We start from the raw sequence: 15,358 nt of genomic DNA, 5'->3' as shown, positions 1-15,358 counted from the left end.
GAGTAGCATGGTCCCTGTGGTATACCCTGAGTCTTGGACTGCTCAGCCACATGAATGCCTGGAATGCGGGGTAGCTTGAGCATAAAGGTCAAGGTCCAGCCTCTGCTGTAGCTCAGGAATGAATTCAGATCCATGATACTGTCAGGTCCAAGGGGGTCCTACATCAGGGAAGCTGATGTCCCATAGGATCTTGCTAAGGCTGTCATTCATTGTGTCGAGAACCAAGCCTCTGTCAGAGAATGGCTAAAAGACTGTGAACCTGTGGTTCCTGGGGAACCTGGCTTGCGAACTTCCATGTCTAAGGGGAAAGCGTGGTTAAAGTGCTCAGAGGCAAGATCAAAGCATTCTGAGTAAAGGAGTTCTCTGGGTGAGCCAAACAGGGCATGCTTTTCAACGAGTAAGGCAGGGAGTAAGCCAGGGGATAAAGGTGCCCAGGGTGTTTGTATGGACTGAAATCCACTTCCCCCACTTTGGCTGGAGGTGTGAGTTTCTAGGATTCAGGGGTTTGGGGAGAAGAGATCTATTTGTGGTGGAGAAGATGGGCAGCATTTCCTTAATGGGAGTCTTGAAAGGTCCTCCCTTTTGGGGGCAGCCAAGCTGTGGTGCTGGCTCTCTGAGGGCTTTGCCAGGATAGGGGACTCTGTGGTTTGTCAAGACACACCGGGACCCTTCAAGAATTCAAGCTCAGGCTCATCCACACAGGGAGGCAGCAGATGCTGTTTCCTTTGAGACCAGCTCATCTCTCTTCTATTTAATCACAAGTAGTTCTGAGATGTACCATGCTGGGAACTTGAGCTCACTGTAGGACTTCTTGGGCCTTGAGGTGGGAGAGCAGGGTGAATTCTCCCAGGAGTGAGATGACTCTTCTTTGAAGAGTGGGCATAGAGAGGTCACTACTTCAAGGGAGGGCTCTCTGCCTTGATGAGTCTCGCTAAGGGTGGCAAGCCCTCCCCAGGCTGGGTTGCTTCTTTCTTGAAAGACTGAACAGGAAGCAAAGGCAACAGCCTTTCTCCAAGCAAGGATTTCTCCTCCTTGAGTGCTCCTATAGCAGGAAGAAGGGTTATATCCTCACCAGGTAGCAGTACTCTCGGGGCAACATGTAATCCTTTGCTTATTTTGAGTTAGCTCTGAGCTCATAAGTGAAGCTTCCAGGGCAACGGCACCTTCACTATGGGCTGCAACAGCCGGGAGTGGTTCACTGGAAACTGAATGGGCACCAAGTATGAGCTGACATGTGGCAGCGGTAGATTCATCTTTTGCTGTGCACCTAGTGGGAATTCAGTTTTGATATTCACATTTCAGAGCAGCTTACCATTAGGCCATTTCTGCTGCTCAGACTCCTGGTCCAAAGTCAATAATTTACTAGCACTGGGGTAAATGGTCCAAATGAGACCTTTCCATTGGCAGATGTCTTGCAAACAAGTCTGTCTTGGAGGGAAAGTTGTGGTGAATGGAATTCTTCCAGCCTGGCATGGTAATGTGCTTAAAACAGAGGAAATGATCCTTGATCCAAGTGTAGATGTCCTTCGAGGTCATGGGTTCTTCTCAGAGCTCTTGATGGTGAAATGTTTCCTGACCGTGTAAGAGTAAAGTGGTTTTTCAGACACAGAATCCTGTCAGGATGTTGATGCTCCCAGGAGCTCCTCAACCATACCGATTCTGCTCCAGGTAACAATTCTCCTTCTTCTCCTCTGCTTCTTCCTTGATCTGCAGGAGCCCAGCCCATCAGAACTCATCTTTCCAAGCCCCTGGATATTGGTTCAGCTGTTGTCCACAGTGTGGCCTGCTGCCTCACTGCCACATAGGGTCTGTCTTTGCCCTGGAGGGGCTCCAGGTGATCTCAGAAAATTCACATCCCTAGCTAGAGGGTTTGACCCTAATCTCTCAGTGAACACTTTTGTTGTCTTGGAATCATTGCTGGTTTGGGCTTGAGGAAGCATCCTGGAAAGTGAGTTTGGCTCCGCCACAGCAGATAAGGATGAATTTGTTGGGTCCACTGCTGTCTCTCTTCTTTCCTTTGGGGGTCATGCCGTGATGATGCTCTGGATATCGGCATTGTTAGAGATGGCCAACACTTGTGTGATGGGCATGGTGGTATGGTTAATAAACTCGATCCCGGTTGGAAACTTGCAAAAGCTGGACTTTGCCACCTCCTTGGAGGCCTGTGCTTGATTAGGTTCCTGTTGGACAGGGGTCTCTCGGGCTCCTTCATAGTTGTTTCACCTGGAGTGTTTTGAGCAGGAAGTGGCAGCCTCAGTCTTTGAGAATCAGTGGCCCACAGAGGCTGGTTTTCATTTTGAATCTGTGCTTTCCCTGAACATCACGAGCATGGACTCTCAGGCTGCAGTGCCACCAGCCGGGTCCTGCAAGGCTACTCCTAGGGGCCTGCAGGGTCCGGTGGTATGGGCTGGAAGGGAGCCCTTGGGGAGTCCTGAGGGGAGGGGTCAGAGACCCTTGTTTTCTTGTCCTGTATCAATGCCACATGTATAATTTCCATAGCTTTCTAATAAGCTTTTTTTTTGAGTAGGGAAAATTACTTTTTTCTTTTTCTTCAAAACATCTGTTCATATAAATTTTAGAATTCACTTGCCCAAATGGCAGAGATTGTGGTTGGAATTGAACTCAGACGGGTAGTGAATATTTTAACAGTATTAAATCTTCCAATGAAGAAGATATATCTCTGTACTTACATAGTGTCTGTTCATTTCTTTCAATTAGCTTCAGATTTTTTTTTCTAAAAGGTCTCTGATGTATTTTGTTAGATTTATTCCTAGGAATTTTGATCCTGTTATATTGAAGTATGTAGAAATGCAAGTCAGTTTTTAAAAACTCTGTTGTTCTAATAACTTGTTAATTATCTGAATTTTCTGTGATAACTGGTCTTGTGAATTATTTTAATTTCTGTCTTTACAATCTTTTTTTCTTACCTTGCTATTGTGACTTGAACCTCTAGTACAATGATGAATGTAAGTTGGAATAATAGGTTTCCTTGGGTTGTACTTGACTGAAAATCATACTTTTAACAATTCACAATTAGGTGTCTTGTTTGTCTAGGTTTGGGGAAAGAATCTTTATCAGATTAAGGAAGTTTCTTTACATTCTTTTTTTTTTTTTGGTGCCAAGGAATCAGACTCAGGACCTTGTACTTGCCAGACACGCGCCTGTGCCACTGAGCTATATCCCCGGCCCAGTTCCTTTACATTCTAAGAACTTATTTTGTTTTGTTTTAACTATGAATGAATATGATCAGCTCTGGTGTGAATAATCCTAGCACATTTTTCACTTAGTTTTATACTTGAGATTTCTTCTAAACTCATTTTATATGCTTTGTCTTATTGTGGCATAAAGATTATACTAATTTCTTATATTGTTTTTTTTTTCTGTTATCTGAAACAGAATGTGTGAAATAGGATTATATCCTTATCGAAGGTTTAATAAAACTTTCCTGTAAAACTATATAGGACTGATAGTGTTTTTGTTTTGTTTTGTATTTGTACTGAGGATTGAACTCGGGCCTTCTGCATGCTAGGCAAACATTCTATCACAGAACTACATTCCACTTCTCTAATTTTTTTGTTGTTGCTAAATTTTGAGACAGAGTCTTCTCAATTGCCCAGGCTGGCTTCCACTTTGCTATCCTGCCTCAGCCTCCGCCTCCTCAGTAGCTAGTATTATAGGTGTGTACCACCATACCTGGCTCTGATAGAGTTTTCATAGTAAAAGTTTTAACCTTTGAAGTAATTATTTTAATTTTTAAAAGTTTTCTTGGTACATGTTTGCAACACATAATGATTACACTTATTGTGGAGAGTTAGTACGTGTACAGAACACATATTAATTCACTGTACTTCCCCTTGCCCTCCTCTCCCTCCTCTTCTCTCCACCTGAATTTATTTAAAGGTTAAATGTCTATCTAGTTAAACGTCTATTTCTATTTCTCTTGAACCAATTTAGATTAGTTCTTTTTTTCTACGAGGATTTTCCATTTTATCTGCATTTTAAATTTATTAACTTAGACTTGCTCCTTGCATTTGCTCATTATTTATTTCTGATTTATCTGTATTTATGCCCCTTTTCTCATCCCAAACATTGCTTCTGTTTTTGCTTTTTCTCTAGTTTTCTGATTGGTCTTGCCAGCTTTCAGATTGGTCTGATTGGTCTTGACTTCTGATTGGTCTTAACTATCTTGTTAATCTTTTTTTAAAAAAATGATTTTTGCTCATATTGATCTATTTCTTTATTTTCTGTGTCATTTATTTTCTATTCTTTATTTCTTTCCTTGACTTTCTTTCAGTTTATACTGTTCTTTTTATTACTTCCCTTCTTTAAATTCTATTTTTCTTTACTTCATTTTTAAAAATTTTATTTATTTATTATTATTATTATCATTATTATGTTTTGGTTTGGTTTTTTTTTTATGTACGTGGTGCTGGGGATCAAATCCAGGGCCTTGTGCATGCAAGGCAAGAGCTCTACCACTGAGTCACATCCCCAGCCCTTTCTTTACTTCTTAAGTTGATGCGAGCTCAATTTTACTTTTAATTCTGTTTTGATGTGACCATTAAGGCCATAAATTTCCCTCTAAAACTCCTTAGGTTTCAACCCACAAGTTTTTGTGTATAATATGTTCATTATTTTTCAATTATAAGAACGAATTAATGAACATTATTCTTTTCTGACATGAGAATTATTTAGCAGGGTTATGAATAATTTTGTTATGAAAATTTTTAAATATACACAATGAATATCTAGAATCAAGGTTATAAAAAATTTTGCCAAATTTAGGCATCTGTGTTTTAAAATTTTCAAATATGGGCTATATAAATGTTCCTTTATGTTAATTTTGTTAATGAGTCTAACTTATTACACATGTTCAGAGATGAATCTATGTATGATGTGTATTCTTTGTTATATGTTGATAATTTTATTGTGAATTCTGATGTACTCTATTTTATAAAGATTCCATGTGTGCATGGAACCAGTGGAGTGTACTTATATTATCAAGATCCTCGGGGCTGGGGATTTAGCTCAGTGGCAAAGCGCCTGCCTGGCAAGCGCAACGTCGTGAGTTTGGTTCCCGGTACCAGAGAAAAACCAAAAAAAAAAAAAAAAAAGATCCTCTATGTCTATTTGCTAAAGTTTATCAAACATCTATGATACAAATAACAACCTGAAATTCTATGTACTATTCCAATAATATGACTATTACTGGAGTGTGAGGGTGAAACAAAACTTTTTCCTGAACAAAAATAGAATTTATTAATCCAAGAACTACACTGAAAAACCTATAAAGATATTTTCTTTAAGCCAAAGGCAAGTGATGGCAGAAAGGAGATTTAAGATGCAAGGTAGGGGGCTAGGGATAAAAATCAGGAGTAGAGCACTCCAAGAGGTGTGTGGAGGGTGGATACAGAAAGGAGCTGTGAGCAAGTGGGTTGTTTTATTAAAAACAAAAACAAAAACTCCTGGTGTGGTGGCACACACCCGTAATCTTAGAACTCTGGGAGGTTGAGACATGGGGATTGCAAGTTTGAGGCCCGCTTGAGCAGCCTGGCAATTTAGCAAAACCCCGTTCCCAAAAAAAGGTGGTGTTGGCTAGGTCTGTAGCTCAGTGTGAAGGCCCTGTATGTGTGTTTAGAATAATAGCTAATTTAGAATAATAACACAGTATGAAAGTAGAATCCTAGACAACAACATGTGAAATGAAAGAGAGTAGTTATGATTTACAGTTTCTAAGGTGTCCACATTCAAGAGGATAGTAGAGATATACAGCTTAGCATTGCCCTTCCACTTTGTTACGTGAAGTATTTATGTTAAAATTTATATTGTAACTACTAAGAGAAAAGAAATAGTATGTATGCATCCAACAGTAGAGGAAAGAAAAGGAAAAACAATGTAACTTCAAGGAATTCAAATTAAAATATAGAAGTAGGGAGGAAACGCATAGAAAAAGCAAAATAAATAGAGCAAAATAAGATGATAGAAATAAATCTAAAGATACTTGTAGATGTAATAAACTACCAAGGTAAAAGATATAGTTTGTGAGAGGGGACTTCAAAAAATCTGTTTGATACAGCTCATAACAGTTGGCCAACGAGGTGTGAACATTTATGCCCTCATGTGGATGACATGCTGTGTTCTCACCAAATCCATTTGTTGGATCCCTAAAGCCCAGTGTGGCTGTATTTAGATGTTGGGCTTCTAAGGAAGTAAGAAAGTTTAAATGAGCAATATTGATTCTATGATATTTGTTGGGATTTTTATTGCAGATTCTTCTGTGATCTATTTTACAAAGTTTCCATGTGTGCTTGAAAAATATGAGTTTTGTATTTTTCAAGATTCTGTATATGTCCATTTGCTAAAGATTTTTGGTGATACTGTTCAAATGTTTGTCTTTTCTAGTTTTTGTATATTGTTTGTTCCTGAAAGAGGTATATTCAAATTTCCCCTATGCTGTTGATTTCATTTTCTCCTTGTAGTTTGGATAATTTTGACTTTGGATATCTTGAGGCTGTTTTGGTTTGGTTTATCTCAAAAAGACGCATATACAAACCATTCTCTCAGAGGAATAATTTTAGACATTTATGTTATTGTTTCTCTGGACAAGTTATTTCCTCACAATTCCGTAGTTCATGACAGAGGTGTTTTCAAAGACTGCTGGTGCTGGGAAGAGGAGACATTAATCTCATATTTTACATAACGCTGTTTCTAACATTTTATGGGGGAAAAAAGGATAGGAAGCTTCACAGAAAAAAAAGAATAAAAAAAATCTTACTTTTTCAAATTTTACAGGAAAAACTTGATCAGGTGCTATGTTGACTCCCCCAAGGGTTTGAGAGGCGTTCACGTGAGTGAGTGTCCCTGTGGATGAAGCTTCATTAGCCTTAAGGCAAGTGCGCTGCTCTGGCTGGTCACTCAGCATAGAGATAGGCCCCTCCCCTTTCCAGATTCTGTTTGGAAAACTGCTTCTGCATTCAACAAACACTGGATTCTGAAGAGCATTTAAATAGTTCTTCACATAAAGTCCCCAGTGAGAAATCCAAACACCTGGATCAGGGGATAGAAAAACAGACACAGCGCTCACGACCCATCTCTCACATCTCCTTTCAGGCGACAAGAATATGGCATCTCTGTCCAGAAATTCAAGGTGCTCCTGGTTGAAGACTCCTGCCTTTTCTAAGGCAAATTCTCCCTCCTCTGCATAGTTCTTCTCTCTTTCAATGCTTCCGCTTCCTGATATCTTCATTTCCCTCTCGTTTTTCAGAATGCTCCACCTCTTCTTCAAAAACCAGGTCGCCTCATGTGTATAGTAAGCTGCAGAACTTTGTTTTCTTCAAATCAAGTCCTGCCACCCTCAGTCTGGAGCCTGCTGCTGTTGGATCCAGAGGACACAGTGAACTTTAGTTTATATGAGTAGCAGGAGAGAAGAAGAAGCTTTTCTACTCCACGTTGCTATATGGCTTTTCTCCAAGTATCTGAAAACTTATCTTGAAGAAACACGCATTATATTTCAAAACCCTTCATGTAATCCATAAAGGATGATGATTTCTATCACCAAAACAACTTGAACATCATCTACCTTACTCTTGATTAACAACATCCTCTTCTATTACATTAGCAATGAAGAAAACCCTGTTCTATTTCTAGGGTTTTCCATAGACTATGAAAATATGTGTAGATTTAGAAAGATGGAGGTGTGAGGGAAATTCATTCACTGTTTTACACGTTGAATTGATGTCTTCATGGTCCCTATAGTTGCTGATGTTCAGTCATCAGCCTAAAATCTGAAGTTGGAGCTCAGTAATGACTGATTAGGCTTAGGAGCCATCAGTATGTAATGGTTATTCATCTGGAGGCATAAGCAAATGTCCGCTGGGGGAAGTAGAAGGGCTGGGAATGTAGCTCAGTGGTACACAATACTTGGCTAAAGTAAGGACAGACCTTACAGAGAACTGTTGGGAACAAAAGCTTTGGGGAACTGAGAAAATAAAAGACTGTAGTGACAAGTAAGGCCCAACCAGTTCAGAGAGGCGCCAGAAATAGGAACTGATTAATAACAAACTATGAAGTATATATCTGTGCTATTTTCAAGTGCTTTACATGTACTAATTCATTCAGATTTTGCAATAACCTTTTGAGATAGATGCTGTTATTTCCATTGCAAAGATAATGAAAGTGGAGCACTCAAAATTTCAATAATCTCCATACAGTTTATATGTCTGGTAAGGTTTTGAGCCAGCATTCAGAAAGAGGCCATCTTGCCCCAAAGCCTGTGCTTGCAGACTCTTCACTGTACAGTATTCTGTTTTAGAAGCTAAGCAAGGAGACAGTTTCAGAAGAGCAACATCAATGGTGTTAAAAGGAAAAAATTTAATCATTACATTTAGCAGAGTTTATTTGATCAAAGAACATTTTATGAAGTGGGTGGCACACTTAGCCAGGAGAGATTCAGAGAGTTCCACCTAGCAACATGGGCAAGCAGCATTTACAGATGTCAGAAATTGGTCAGTATTTTATAAAATGTGTCAATAATTTTTGTCACAATGTTGAGTCAGACTTATTTGGTGTGTAATTTGCCTTTAAGATGCTGAGAAAAAACCACCTCCAATATGAGTGTCTTAGTTCTCTTGCTGAGACAGAATACCCAACACCCAAAGTTAAATAAAGAAGGCTTTATTTAGCTCACATTTTGTAGAAGTTTTAGTCCATAATTGGCTGGTTCCAAGGCAGCATGGCATGGCAGACAGGCATTGAGGAGGAGAAAATATTCATGGTAGGCACAAGGTAACAAAGCAAGCAAGGGACAAGACAAGCTTCTTTCTTTCCCCTATATTGTATCCAGACTACTGGGATTAGGGTGGTACCAAACCAGTCAGAGGACTGATTTAGTAATCACCCATCCTTAATCCTAGCACTGCACCATGAATCAGCCACATACTCTAGATTCAGCCACCTCTGGGAAAGCCCTACCTATGACTCCCCTAGGGGGACATCTAAACACAAGCCATAACATTAAGCCATTAGAAGCAAGGTAAATTATACAAAATTATTTTATATTTAGTTGCATTTAGAGCATTTATAAAAATATCTCATAATAATTTTAGTACAGAAAAAGGTTTTTTTTTAAATTTCAGTTCTGGGGATTGAACCCAGGGCCTTGAGCACACCAGGCAAGTGCTCCACCACTGAGCTACAGCACCACCAGTCCTAGTACAGAAATTTTAAAATGCAACAAATCAGCTATTACAGGAAATATTAGTTTTTCTGTTGTTACTCTAATGCTAGCCAAAAGAAGGATTCTATTTTGTGTATCTATAATGCAGAGCAAAAGAGACGAGGAAAATCATCTTATTGCATTTTATAACTCATCTCTAAAAGTTAAAAATCAATTATAATTGTTTTGCCTAAATGCTAAAGAGTTTTAAAGGAAATTTGGAATGATTGCTCTCATTCAAAGTTAAGAGAAAAACATTTTTGATAGGCAGGATATGAACATTTTTTAGAAAGTACTTGGTATGTTTAAATAAGATATGTGAGATTATAATCAATCTTTTCAATAACCAATATCCAGTACTGACACTTAGATACAACTTTGCCTGCAAAACCTTGAAAGAACTTAGGTACATTTACACTAACAAAAAAACTGCATTAAGTTCTTAAAGTGATTCTTGGATAAAGCTGATTTCTAAATACAGTACTCAGACATACTGGCATGATGGATGTTCTTAATTACGTCTGCTTTGATTTGAATTAACAGAAACTTACTCCAACTATCTTGAAAATATATTTATAAAAGAGGTTTACTATAAGCACTGTCATTAGGTTTATTACAAGGAACCCCAAGAGTGGGCAGCATACAGGATCAGAAAAAGGAATTTAAAAACTGGACTCTTATTTCATACTCTGGAGTTATATAGCCTTTTGTGTAGACCTTGTATTTTTCTCCTCTTCTTAAATACTATTTTCTTATGCTGTAGTATGCTTATGACTAAACATCGCCCCAGTCCAAGCCCTGGCTTTAAATTACTTTTCTTTATACATGTCTAACAGAGACTACCTACTGTCACAAGTCTAAATTTCTAAAAGAAAAAATCTGATTGGCTGAACAGGACACGCATCAACCTGGTTCAAATTAATGGAGAGCAGGGAGTGAGAAAGGAGAAAGTGGGAGACATTGTCTTCAAGGGCCGGTGGCTCTGTCGTAAGTATTATATGATAAAGGCAGACTTATTCAGGTATACATGAGGATCATACAGTGCTGTTGCATGTTTCACAAGTAGGACTTAAATCTAGAAAATCTTTAGCATATGGGGAGTAAATAGCTGTCTCCAAAGATTGTTACATTTCTACAACTCTAGTTTCATTGCTACAAAACCTGTTAAAAACATTAAAAGACCCCTTCTTCAATTCGAGAGAGAAAGAAAGAGAGAGAGAGAGAGAGAGAGAGAGAGAGAGGGAGAGGGAGAGGGAGCTTTAGCAACTGTATTCAAATTTCAGGAATATACTTGAATTTTTTGAATATTTATCTAAAAAATTAGAATCCTCATTTCTATTGATCAAACTTAGGAAAGAACTTGTTTCAGTTAGTTTATTTCTTCATGAGATGTTAAATGCAAATTTCATGAATATTTTCAGGATTTTTCTCTTCAAGCTACCATATTTGCTGATACATAAGACATGCTCTAATTTTACAAAGAAATTTTTAAAACTTTCAATACATGTATAGTATCATACATGTACTGAAAGTAATTTTGAAGATTTTTTTAAATAAAAGAAACTGTTATTTTATTCATATAAATACAAAACACAGAATACTGGAATCCAGCGTCAAATATTTTGAGTTCTAAAAGGAAATGTAGGTGTCTCTTTAAAATTAAAAGAAAACAACCAAAACTCTTTTAAATAAAAAGTAGGTCAAGCAGATATATTTTTTAAACGTTGGCGTAAAACAAGTTGCAAAATATGATAATTTGAAGGAATTTCTAAGCAGGTAGCTACCTGCAGTGGAGTTTATCAGGTCCTAGCCACTTGCACATAGTTTCCCTTTTAAGGACTATCTAGTCTCCTTCTGTGTAACCACACCTTCCATTTTAGATATTGTGACCAGGGGTCTTCCTTGCTGTACCAGAGTAGGCACCACAGCCCAAGCTACTCCTGCCAGTCACTGAAGCAACCATGAGAGTGTACTTCAGGGAGCTCAGCCACAGGAAACACGACTGGCCCAGGGTCCGGGCTACTGCCTGCTGAAATCCACCCATGGCTATGCTTTCCCAGGCTGCTCCAAGCCCATGACAAATATGGGAGGCGCTTTCTTGGGAGACACGCAACTCCTCTGGTGGGTGGCTTTGGCTTGAGAACTCACCGAGTACCTTTGCAGACCTTCCTTGGGCTGCACAAACACCTGAGAGGCACCCATCTTATTTTTCTTCTCTTTCCCGCGCTCAATGCCAGATATGCATGATGATCTGATGACTCTCCCGGGCTTCCCCCCTCCCTCGCCATTCTCCTACCATGCTTGTCTCACGGGACAATTTGCGCATGTTAATCCTATCATGGGCACCACCACTGCCCCCCACCCAGGTGTGAATCTTGATCACGGGAAGAAGAGACTGAAAACACTCAGAGTTGAAGCCGCTGTCGCTGTTACGAAGGCCCCGGAGGGCCTCTGCCGCGAGACCATTCCTCTGGGTCTTATTTTCTAGCTTTCAATAGCTATCTTTGTAGCGGACTCATTCCAAAGCCGCATCTGAGCCTTCTTGTGAACTCCTAATAAATGCATTTTTTACTGAGATCAGCCTGTCAGTTTCTCTGCTTGGAACCAAAGAATCCTACTTAGCAGATTTCAGTACGCGCGGACTAAAGAATATCTCAGTAAAAAGCGGTCACGGAGAAGACAGAAACAGCGCACTTGAACAGACTCCTCTGTTGCGCTGTCCTTTGTGTAACCAACACTCCACTGACTATCAGATCATGATGAGCAAAGAGGGGACTTTGACCCAACTTTAAAAAAAACTTTAAAAATCAATCACCAAATATGTAAGAATTAATAAGACTTTAATCCTTATCTTCAAAAACAAGAAAATCACTTACTCCAGAGGCTGAAAGCACTTTGCCACTGTTCATATCCACAGGATTCATTTCATCACCTGCGTTCACTGCAGGAGCTGAGTCATTATCCAGCTTCGAACAAAAGCTCCTCAGCCCAGCGGTCTGCGGCATGGTCGATTCTGCCACAGCATGTCTTAGATGATGTGCATATGGCTCATGTCAGCGCTGGCATCTCAGAGCAGACACAGCTCCCTGCCCAGTCTTTCCCCATCCACAGTCCTGGGCAGCTTTTGCAGACATCTTTTTTCTACATGGAAATCTGGGCCCAATGTCAAGTTTCCCAGCCTAGTGTGTTCCGCCTGCCATGAGATGAGTCCTACAGCTAGCTGGCCAAAGTGAACCCAGCAGTTCCAAGGACAGAACAAAGGTAGAAGAGGTACAAGATCATTCTGCTTTTCAATTCAGGACAACATTGGTATAAAAGGCCTGAGTGAAAAAACACATTTTGGGTGTCTGCAACACAATAGTAAAAAGAAGCAGGAGCTACCCAGCGAGAATATGTAAGTAAACCTAGGTGAGCTGCTTAGAAATATGTTTAATTCACCTGAGTATTTTGCTTAGATTCTCACTAAACATTACACTCGGCCCCATCCATTACTACTGAATCTTTAGCTGGACTCATCCCCAGGCTCACCGAGCTGAGTGAATAACTTTGACTCCTGAGGTACAGAGAGGAATGACTTGCTCGAGCCCTGCAGTTAGTCAGAGATTTGTCATGTCCTGACTGTGCATCTTGCATGCTTCTGACACATCACACAGCTTGCTGGCATCTGGGACAGAGCCACTACTCAGGCACAGAGCCCTTCACGAAAGAGAAACGGAGACACAAAATCTTCCTTTTTTAAACCTTTCATTGAATACTTTGACCATATTTTTTTCAATCAGATTTTCTTGGTACATTTTATTTATTTTTATTTTTTCTGGTATATTATAGATATACATAACAATAACATCCATCATAGAGAATTTGTACCTGTATGTGATATAATTTGATTCTTTTTTCCCATTCCGCTACCCTCCCTTCAGCTCCTCCTCCCCTTTCCATTTACAAAAGCTTTGTTTCCATTTTTTCCTTCTTTTCTCTTTTTTTTTTTACTTTTCCCTTCTTTTCTTCCCCTCCTCCCTTATGCCCGTCCCATTTGAACATTTTCCTCCTATTTGACAATATCTGTTATACATTTTGGTCTTTATTTACACTTTCAGTTTTTTGCACCAGAGAAACAATTCGGTATTAACATGTGTGTCCAATTTATTTCACTTAAGAGTATGGTCTCAAGGTGCATCCATTTAGCTAGAAATATCTCAAGCTTATCCTTCTTTATAGCAGAGTAGTACTCCATTATGTAAAAAAAAAAAAAACCCACATCTTCTTTATCCATTCACCAGTTAATGGGCATTTGGGCTGTTTCCAAGATTGGGCTATTACGTAACTCTGCCACTGTAAATATGGATATGTATATGTCACTGAGGTATGATGCTTTTAATTCTTACTTTGACCATATTTTCAAAAATTCTAAATTAGAATGCATACTATGACAAAATATTATTTTATGATTTAAGAATTAATTTATATGAAAGAATTTGCAGAGATAAAAAACATTAAATCACATTTAGATATTAATGACAGCACCTACAACAGAAAAGAGCAGAAGAAGTACTGGGTGCTGTGCGCTGTGCAACAGAATCCAGATCGTTTGTCTCACCGGGGCTTCTGGTACATAAACAGCATGTGAAAGCAATTATGTCCTTCTGACATTTTGGCGTATTAGTCTCCACAAAACATAATGATTGTTGTATTAAAAGCCAAAAGGAAGAATCAGTATAGGTATAGATATCCAAATGTGTTACTCACGGGGGAACAATAGATTAAATTTTTCTCATCGCTTGTACAAATAACATCTGTTTCTGGAATCCTACAACAGCTTCCCAACTAATCTCTGCTGCTACCCTTGGTCTCTTGCAGGCTTTTAATATAAGATTTATTTCAAAGAAATCCCGCTGAATGTCTAAATTGCATCATCTCATCCCTCTGCTGCCAGCCTTCCAGCAACTCCCCACCTCCTACAGATCAAACTACTAAGTCGTCCTCAACACCTAGCAGGTCCAGGAGAAGCTGCAACCCTCCTCCTTTCCTTGGCACTCTGACTGTGGCACTCGACTCTCTCCTCTTCACTCCCTGGCCTCCAGCCACACGGACCTTCTTGGTGTCCCTCCAGCACGCCAGGGGTTTTCTTGAACCAGGACCTGCCTGTTCTCTTTGCCTGGAAAACTCTGAAGCACCCTGCCCCCGGATATCCACCTAGTGACCTCCTTCACCTCCATGAAGTCTTTGCTGCAATGCCACCTTCTCCATGAGTTCTCCTTTAGAATGGCAAGTTCCTGCTCTTGGCACTCCCCATCCCCCCCGCCCCCGCCGCTGCATTTTCTCCATAGCTCTTAATATCTTCTTAAATGCTATATATTTTACTTATTTACTTTGTGTAGAGTATGCGCTTTGTGTAGAGTCTCGCTTCACTGAAACCTAAACTCACACGTACAGTATTGTTACCTGTGTATCCCAATAGCATACAACAGGTGCTGGCACATCGTAGGTGCTACATTAATATTTGTTGAATGAAGGGATGATTGAGTGAATGAGTAAGCAGTGATTCTATTATCTGGCTTTCTGTGGCACTTCAGAGCTCACTGGAGAATCTCAGTATTACTTGGGAATGTACTGCAAGAAGTGACAGCTGCTGACTGTGGGCCTGGGCACCCAGTCTGACTTGCTATTGTGGATGGTGCTAGGCACACTGTGGGATGTCCTTCTGCTTTCCACTGCCTCAGGAGCTTCTTGGGTTCAGCCATCAGACCCAGTCACTCCAATTTAGAGGCACTGTGCAGACCCATTGTTTGGCATCCAGTTACTGTTTCCTGTCTGTATCTCTGACCTTTCTTTGGTCTCTTCCAAAGACTCCTTCCCCAGGTCACCAGTCCCTCACTGCTCTTTGCTGTACCCCAGACAGTTCTGCCCACTCTTATTGTCTGAATTTGCCTCCCCGCAGTCCTCTTCTGAGATCAGCCTTGGCCTCTCCACTACTAGGGAAGAAAAGTTGGATGTTAGTTACGTTGCTCTTGTTTTAAACAACCAAGAGGAAAATGGAGAGTTGGCCGATGTATTCATGGAATAAACAAACAGATTCAGATTGATGACAGGTGATCTGGATAATACAGTTTCTCCGCTTGTTCTCCCAAAGTATCTAGAGATTTA

General features: G+C 39.9%; 1 pseudogene; it reads right to left on the bottom strand.

The window, feature by feature from the left end:
- Positions 1–298: 298 nt before the first annotated feature.
- On the bottom strand, positions 299–11,258 carry LOC102003943 (annotated as a pseudogene).
- Between the last annotated feature and the right edge of the window lie 4,100 nt (positions 11,259–15,358).

The sequence above is a fragment of the Chinchilla lanigera genome, unplaced genomic scaffold, assembly GCF_000276665.1.
Source record: "Chinchilla lanigera isolate Chin_1 unplaced genomic scaffold, ChiLan1.0 scaffold00005, whole genome shotgun sequence".
Lineage (NCBI taxonomy): Eukaryota > Metazoa > Chordata > Mammalia > Rodentia > Chinchillidae > Chinchilla > Chinchilla lanigera.
Note: the sequence above shows the minus strand (reverse complement) of the source record. Positions and strands in the feature narration are given on the sequence as shown.